General features: G+C 38.2%; 1 pseudogene; it reads right to left on the reverse strand.

Annotated features, from left to right (window-relative positions):
- Positions 1–327: 327 nt before the first annotated feature.
- Positions 328–5,438, reverse strand: LOC120249626 (annotated as a pseudogene).
- Positions 5,439–9,570: the final 4,132 nt, after the last annotated feature.

The following is a 9,570-nucleotide window of genomic DNA, read 5'->3' on the forward strand; positions in this document are numbered from 1 at the left end:
TTTTTTGTAGCCCCCTAAAGGATTCCTCCTTTAGGGGTTTTTCTTTTCTCGGCTTTTTGTTTTGTTGTTCTTCCCTTACCACCTCTGGTGGTTATCCTATGTAGAGCTTCGGCTCCCTCTTTTCTATTTAATGTTTGTGGTTTATCCACTTTTTCAAAACAAAAAAGACTCAACCAACACAACAAGAACTGCTCATACCACAAGGAGTGATATTGCAGTCACAAAGCAAGATATTAGTTACAGCAGGCAGCAGATGAAAGAAAGAAAATAAAATAAGGCACAAGTACAACGCTCACAAAAACAGTAGTGGGAAGCCCAAGCGCAGCAAAGGCCGCATGATATTGATTTCTTCTTATTGAAGAGAGTACGTACATTATTAATCAATACACAAGCAGACTGATGCACATTAGCTAACTAAAACATATATATATATATATATATATATATTATTGATGTGACTAGCTGGCGGCATTGGCTCAGACCATAGGGTAGCCTGTCCCTTTGGCCTTGTCGGGGGTAGGGGCAGGGGCAGGGGCAGGGGCAGAAGCAAGCTCAAGGTAGATGATAAAAGCCGACTTGCCTGCCTCCCTGAGATAACGGACATCACCATTCATGAGCTTCAACAATTTCCTACACACAAGCAGACTGATGCCCTCCTCCGACAGCTCACTACCATTTCCAAACATTTGAGACAGCAATTCCTCTGGCACTCCACTACCCATGTGTGTTATCCTGCAAGGGGTGAGAGGGCCAGCCACGCGTTAGTAAAATTCAGAAAAACCAATAAAGCTCAAGAGAAATGCTACACTTGGCACATTGGTACAAGCACTATGCATGCATGCATGAATGAATGGCAAACGAAAAAGGCAATTGTAAATTGTTTTGCTGACTTGCCAAGTGTCTGTGGACTATCAAACTATATTAATACCTGCAAGACCCGGCCAGTGGAACAAATAGCTATTGAAAAAACAATATCAAATGCTAAAAATTTCGCCAAGTCAATCAATTAGTAAGCCAGGGTTGTGGTGAAGCACTTGGCCCCCCATTGAACTCATAAGCACTGCAAAGAAGCATGTTAATGGTACCTGAGCTCCAGATGCACTAGATGGAGATCTTTTCCCAGTTGATCTTTATTTATTTCAGAAGTGATTTCAACCAGACCTCCATTTGGAGAGTACTTCACAGACACCACCAGGAAATCAGCAAGGATCTGTTGAAGCCTCAGATTATCCCCATAAAGGCCTTCAGTCATGAATTTATCTGATAGACTGTTAACTATTCGAACACCCTTTTCATTGCTCGCAATCATGACTTGACTCACAGCAGTAATCAAGACATCCTGTGGAATGAACTCCACCATTTCTAAACCCAAACAGCTGCAGATAATAGACAAGAGAACGTTATCAGCATACAAAAAATAATGATCATTTTTAAAGTTAAACGAAATAAGAACATCTGTTGGAAGAAAATTGGCATGGTAAAGGATCAGTAACATCTACAAACTTGATCACATGGATGTAATTCTGGCATAAACAGAGTACCCGAAATAGAAGAATATAGGTTAATTGAATTCTTCTGGTTTTGTATGGAATAAAATCAAGTAACAGAAATGACTTCCATAAACATGCTGAAAGCACATTGATTGAAGGACCAGCAGAGCAAATTGCCAGAAAATTTTTTTATGAGAAGGAAGATATGAGATTATCATAAAGAAGGACCTCCAGCACTCTAATCAATCAACGAAACCACCTTCGGATCAGACTATCCACTGTTTCAGTGCAAGCTCGATGCACCAAGGGCTCTTATTCTCAGATTTTCGGATCAGTTTATGTAGTGTGATCAGTTTTTGAGTAAGAGGATACGATACCTGTCTGTAATGTTTTCAAGCTCCAGGTCATCAAGAATTCTGTTAACCTGCTGGTGGCACCTCCCTCGGAAGTCAATAGCTCTTTTTGCTCCCTCAGATAAATCAGTGCCCTCAATCATTTTTTTCGGAAATAATGTATTCCAGAAAGAGGATTTCTTATTTCATGCCTGATATACAACAAAAGCTTTCAGTTTCTTCATGGCCGTTTGCTCTGACAGCTGCTGGACATGGAGAACCTGTTGCAGCTCCTGACTAGCAGTATGCAAGAAGCAAAACACTCCGGTGACTATACCTTCTGCATCCACTTTCTTGGTCACCGAGAGAAGGCATTCCACATGCTTACCACTACGACTGATAAAATCAAAGGGAGTCTTTTCTGTTTCTTGGCCTGCTATGGCATTGTTAATGACCACACTAAGATTCACAAATGCATCTTGGTTCTTTAAACGACAACAGGCTGCACTGCTCCCTGAAAAACCTCACCCAACAGCATCCCTATCTATCACTTCATCCCTCTTCCATCCAGACAACTTTAGCCATGGCTGGATTCCACTCGGAACACCAGCCAAACTCATCTGCACCAAATATAGGTGGGATCAGCGGGCTAGGATTTTGTACTATAGCTTTGTAATCTCCTTCAATCCGAATAAATTTGTCCATGACCATCTTTTGACCAGTCATATCTTGAGCCACAAAGCACACTCCAACTGCATTCTCATTGATGTCGCGGCTTGCACAAGCATTGACAATCAAGATAACAGGACCATCATCTCTCCGAAGGCCATGAGTTTTCATCTGAAATTGCACATTCTGCTTTTCCTTCCCTAACCATGTATGATACATAAGATAATTAGGGTACCAGCTTAAATTTACAAGTTTGTAAATTGAATTAAGCTCAGCCCTATATCATGTAAATTGTAAAATAAATGAATGAAGGACCACAAATAGAAATTGGAAGTCAAGGAACCAAGTAAATGGAGATGGAGCACAATACTTACCCTGCAATGCCAAAAAGCATCTCCTTGACAACTTCCACTGAAGAATCTTCTACAAGGGACAGCAAATGCTTCCCTATGGCTTCATCTACCGAGAGACCCGTTAATTCAGCAATTTTCAGGTTCCACCCATTTATGAATCCATTGACATCCACCGCCAAGATTGGCACGGTCGCTGTCTCAATCAACCGTACCATTTCATTGGTCACCGCTTGCAATTCTACCATTTCTTCAATTCTAAGGTCACTGATTCGAGCATCCAGTGATGCCTTCCTCTTGGAATTCTCAGAATCATTGAAAGTCCCTCGCAGTATAAGCTGCAAGGAATGAATAGCATCCATCTCATAGTCCTTCCAGGGAACACTCCTCATCTTTACGGCTTCAAGGAACGCTTTGAATGAAGACCTTGGGTGCATTCTCTTCCCATCATCTTTATCCAAGGGATCATGCTTTGCACCTCCCCATCGGATTTCAGCAGCGGTATGAGATCTAAAACCAAAACATGATGTCTTTTGGAAGTAATTCTGGCAGCTGCCATCCCACAAACTACATCACCAAGGGTTAGAGCAGCAGGATATCCAGCATCACGCAGACTGTCAGTGCTCAAACCTGTAGAATCCATATGATTCTCTTCAAGCCAGTAGGCAATGTCTCTAATCTCAGTTTCAGTTGGGGTCAAGCCAAGCCTCCAAATCTCATTTTCGTACAAAAGGGCAGCACCATCACATTTCACTAGATCCATAACATTTGGACTCTGTGTCATGATGCCTACAGGTGTAGCATCTCTGAGCAACATGTCACACAGCAGTGTCTGGGTTTTTCAGGATGTTCTTCTCGTGGAGCTGATTCTCTAAATCAAATTCCTTGTTGACATGGATGGCAAACACCTGCATCAAGAATTCACAGGCATACCTTAAGGGAAGGGAACAAACCTTGGGCTTTCATGATGGCAAACAACAAGGCCCCAAAGTCTCTTCCTCTTTTGCTGCTGGGACTGTCCAGACTCCAAGTTCTCACATTCCTCCTCCCCTTCATTCACCACCACTGCCATAACCAGAGATGCTATAGAGTTCATGTTCTCCATATACTGCAAGTGACAACTGTGAGGGGCTCTAAGTGTAGAACCACAGAAGGTCAGATCAGAAGGCAGCTTCTCGTCTTGATAAATCTTTATAGGCCTCGCACGACAATCACAAATCATCCGGATCTTGCTCTTCAGGAAAAGGAATCTAGCAGCCTGGGGAATATCTGTAGCTGGATAATGCAGGCCTTGGTAAGACTCAATCCCGGCTTTTGTGATTTCTCGAAAGACCTCTCCATGGTCATCTTCATGGAACCTATAAACCATTACCCTGTCATAGCCAGTGAGTTCAAAGACTTCTTCAATCACTGTTTCACAAAGTCTCTCTATACTACCACCAGGCAATGATTGCAACCGGGCTATTGCTTTAGCAGCGAGCTTATATGATTGAAGGGCCCCCGCAGCGGTCATGGGCAACTCAGAAGGCTTCACTGGCTCAAAATCAACAATCAAACAAGCAGTCACCCGATGTATGATTGCATAGAAGGGCTTACCAGATGTTTTACAGTGGACTAAAATAGGATTGAGAAGAGAGACCTCCGGGTAACCTAAGGCCTTCTGCAGTGCTGCAGTACTAGGAGAAGTAAAAATGCTCCTCACATCAGTTCCGATACCAAGCGTAAGGTGTTCTCCTACGCTTGGCACAGCATGGCTGACCATGGTGAGCATCTCCGGGGAATTCTCAGAGTAAGCTATGACCTTAAATGTCTTCTCATCAAGGGCTAACAAGCAGCCAAACGGCTGGATTAGCTTCCCTTTCTGAATGTGCTGTAGGTATGCAGTGACTTTCTCCGACTTCTTGGGGTCAGGAGATGATCCCTTGTGTGCCACAATTGACTGGGAATAATCAAACGAGGTGCCGAACTCTTCAAACTCTGCATCAAGTTTGGCATCTACCGTTGTCTGGGCTATGATTCTAGCGCTGTGTCTACTTCTGTTGGAACTAGCAGAAGAATTTGCAGGTCGAGAGGAAGACATTGTTTGTTGAGGACAATCAAAGAAAACTGAAATACTGGAACTAGGAAAGAGATGATGTTTTGAAACAAGTTTTATTTCACACTAAGAAGAAGTGGCAACAGCCGGGATAAACAATAGAATCAGAAAGCTAATGAAGGAAGTTAGCAAGGAGACAATTTGAACAAAAGGCCAAAAGAGGAAGGCTGCAGCTCGAGGAATAGAATAAAAGGAGCAGCAAAGTTAGAATTCATATATTTCACAGGATCAGAGTGCACTGACACAACCAAGCATCATCAACTGCGAATGGTGTACATGAAAATCAGAAATGTTAAGAAGTATACTGAAGCAGAAATTGCAAACATATGATCAATCAAAGGGCTGGCATATAAAAGAAAAAAAAGAGAAGCATGATTAAAAAAACAACAACAACAACTCACCGGTCAGGCAAGATAACGCTCGATCAACGACTGTGGAAGAGCTAATCACAGAAAGGTTAGAGCTTTTTGATGCAAGGGTGTAAGGAACTTCAATCGTTGGAAGACCTGTGCGTCAAAAACCACCTTTTTTTCATCAACAGCGCAAGTACAAGAATGAAAAAGTAGTCTAAATCCCCTAAAACGCAGAAGAAAGCCAAGATGAGAAGAAACACAAATACCTCAAAAAGAGTCCAGTAGAGGCAGAACCGAAGAACGACACAACCCACCACAAGTTCGAAGAGCTTTTTCAAAGGGCAAACAATCTTAAAGAGCCACCTGAAATTCCATTCTAGAAAAAACAAACACTGGTTTTTGCAGCAAAGGCCAAAACAAAGATAGACGGAATGGAGTGGTGGATCAAAGAAAGAGAAAGAGCAGGTGCAAAGCTACGAAACTCTAGTGTATGAGAAAGAGAGTAAAAGAGACAGTTTAGAATGAATCCCGACCCCACTCTTGCCTCCTTGAGAAAATTAAATTAAAAGGGAAATAGGAACCGTGATACTAAGGAAAACAAGATCAAACACCGTCAAAGCCCTCGCAAAGCATTCGATCGGCGAAAAAGGATGTCGGGACCACGGGTATGGCCTGGCGAATTGTGGAAGGTGTGGGTGAGGGGCGCTGGCGCTGGCGCTGGCGCAGAGGAGTGGGCAAACAGGCACCTCCTCCTCCGATGCCCGATGAATTCACTGCCCAGCCGACAAAAATCCATCACAAAACAGCAGTTTTTTATGCCAGCACCACCACCAACACCAACACCAACAATATAATACTCTGCACCAATTAAAAAACAAAGCCCACTTGAGATGCGATTTATTTTCCCAGGCCCTCGCCCTCGATTGATTGATTTTTTAATTATAAATTAATCCACCCACTTCAATTCTTCCGCTATTGCTTCTTTGTACTTGTTGGAGCTGTTGATGACAGCTTGAGAGGGAGAACGGAGAGCTGAAACAAAAGAGAAAGACAGGAGATGAAAGTGAGATCATTGGACATGGTAGCCACACACACACACACACACACACACACACACACAGAGCATACAAGGACGACTGCCATGTTTTTTTTTAATATTTTTACGAACGAAAAAAAGATGGGCCAACGAGACCGACAGGTAGTTCCGAAAAGAAAATCAGGATAACAAGATTAATCCGTTGAGCAACAGTAGTATCCAGGAAACAAAGTTTTTTTTTTTTTAAATATAAAAACAACAATCAAATTGTTAGTATTTCTATTTCGTGTGAATTAATGTATCGAATGAACCTGTCAAGAGAGGTGAATATAATTACTTATGAGTTAATTTTTTTAACAATAATTTGAACCTTCATTATTCTGCATGTACACGAGAAATTCATATTAGTATTTTTAATTAATTATTTATTTATTTATTTATTTTTTTGTCTTTTGATAGGAGAGATTATTAACTGACTGAGAAATTCAGCATGATGCAGGAAAAGGAAGAGGGCCTGGAGGAGGCCCATAAAGGTTAATGATAAAAAGGAACAGGTAGACAGTAGCAGCAGATGGGATCACAAGCATGCCAGGCCATTTAGGGAAAAAAAATAAAAAGGACTGCTGTTCACGTGCAAACCATATGCCCCGTCAGCTCTCTACTCCCATCACTATCATTTCCATCACGACCCCTCCCAAGTACACTACACACATCATCAGACCACCGACTCACACCGCGACACCACTTCCATCTCCATTTTCATTTTCATTTTCATTTTATCTTTCTGCTTAATTATTCTGTTTTCCAAAAACATTTATATTTTTACTGACCTGATGAACATATCACCGCCGTGTCTCCCGCTCATACAATATTGATATATATATATATATATATATATATATATATATATTATCAAGCTTGCGTCCTTTGTATTTACTACCTTTTATATATATATATATATATTGGCAGGAAGATAAGCGCATGTTATCACATTATTATTCCATTAATCCGTCCAAGGTCTCGATTAGACAGCCACCAATTTGAGACTTTCTGTAGGCACTGCCATGAAAGTAGCTGCAAATCCAATCACATGTGGGGTTATCCTTTCCCAAGACCTTTGTTATAGTAAATAAAAATACTACTATATATGGTTGGGAACACCAAAGATGGTCCCCAGCACTTGCAGTAACTGTTCATACTTTATCCAGCACTGAGCACAAACCACCATGCATGATTTTTTTTTTTACTCAAACTAATGACCTGGATTCACTAATAAGACTTAATTTATGAATACTGATATTTAAAAAATAATAATAAAATCATGAATATATTAAAGAAACATCATGCAACACCACTAAAGAAATTTTATTAAACAAAAGAAAAGAAAAGAAAAAACCAGTATTAACTACTAAAAGTTATTAGTTGTAGTTAATTACAGCAGTCACCTTGGTAACAGTTAAGTGGTCAAGACGCTTAACTATAAGGGGGCGTTTGGTTCACAGTAATGATATATTACCATGGTAATGAGATTACCATAGTAATATGATCGGGAATGTTATATGTCTGGGAATGTTATGGTAATGTGAGATTACCATGTTTGGTTGAGAATTTATATTACTCAGTAATCTTTCATTACTTATGTTTGGTTAGTCATAGTAATCACCTCGAGTAATATGTCAAATTTACTAAAAATACCCTTTACATATAAAAATTTTTGAAAAAAATATAATTTAAAAGTATTTAGATAAATAAATAATTAAATTATAATATTAAAAAAATTATTTTTTTCCACATTTTTTTAAAAATACCTTTGTATTTATCAAAAATACCCCTATGTATAAAAATTTTTAAAAAAATATAATTTAAAAGTATTTAAAATAAATAAATAATTTAAATTACAATATCAAAAATTAGTTTTTACAATTTTTTTAAATACCTTTGTATTTACCAAAATACCCCTATGTATAAAAATTTGAACAACTTAATTTCAAGTATTTAGATAAATAAATAATTAAATTATAATATCAAAAAAATTATTTTTTTACAATTTTTTAAAAATACCTTTGTATTTACCAAAAATACCTCTACATATAAAAAAATTTGAAAAACTTAATTTAAAGTATTTAGATAAATAAATAATTAAATTATAATATAAAAAGATAATTTTTCACAATTTTTAAAAATATATTTGTATTTATCAAAATATCCCCTACGTATAAAAAAATTTGAAAAAAACTTAATTTAAAAAGTATTTAGATAAATAAATAATTAAATTATAATATTAAAAAAATAATAAAAGGAAAAATAAAAAAACTATGAGAGTGTAATAAAGGAATTAGATTAAATGAGTGGGGGTATAATTGGAAAATACATGTCGATTACCACCAACTCTGTAATCCTGGATGGACACTGCTTTTAGTGGTAATGCTGATTACTCACCTTACTTTGTAATAATATTTCACTATTGGTAATTTTACATTACTATCAACATTACTACTCGCTACTGATAGCAAACACTAGTATCCGAGCAGATTCTGCAGATTCCGTAATGTTTGCGACATTCACGTGAACCAAACGCCCCCTAAGTTTTTTTTTTTTAATACATGATTTAAACGTAATAATAAAAAATATTTGTGTTGGGGGTAGTTTATCTACATTGTAAAAAACAATATTGAAAGTTACAAATAACAGAGCTTACATGAAAGAATAGTTTAATAAAATCATCTTTCATATCATGGTCATGAACAAATTTCAAATGCTTTCCAATTGGTTACATGATATTTTATTTGTGATTTCAGTGACATTTCACCCACATCAGAACAATAACACTATAAATTTAAACTCTGATATCCATACAAAATCCATTACCTTATTTTTTTATTTTTTTCATATAGCAGCTTAATTAATTATATTAAGCTGAGAGTGGGGAAGGTCACTAGCGATCATTAGGATCATTCTGAGTGATTTGACCAGTAAAATTTACTGCCTTGAACTGCTGTTGCTAGCAAAGACGAAACCTGATTGTTTACAACATAAAAGGAGCCATTAGTTTAATATTTTATTTTTAAAGGATGATTCCAAATAACACTTCATTTGCTTCTGGAGTTTATTGGGAGACAGCTCAATTGAATGAATTAGCCCTCATCACAAATATCTTGTAAACAGGGATGAAAAGAAGAAGAAAAAAGTTCCTGATGGGAATGGTGGTTGCCTGGTTGGTAGGCCTTTCCAGACCCTTGATGAGT

This window comes from Dioscorea cayenensis, chromosome 19 (assembly GCF_009730915.1).
Source record: "Dioscorea cayenensis subsp. rotundata cultivar TDr96_F1 chromosome 19, TDr96_F1_v2_PseudoChromosome.rev07_lg8_w22 25.fasta, whole genome shotgun sequence".
Classification (NCBI taxonomy): Eukaryota; Viridiplantae; Streptophyta; class Magnoliopsida; order Dioscoreales; family Dioscoreaceae; genus Dioscorea; species Dioscorea cayenensis.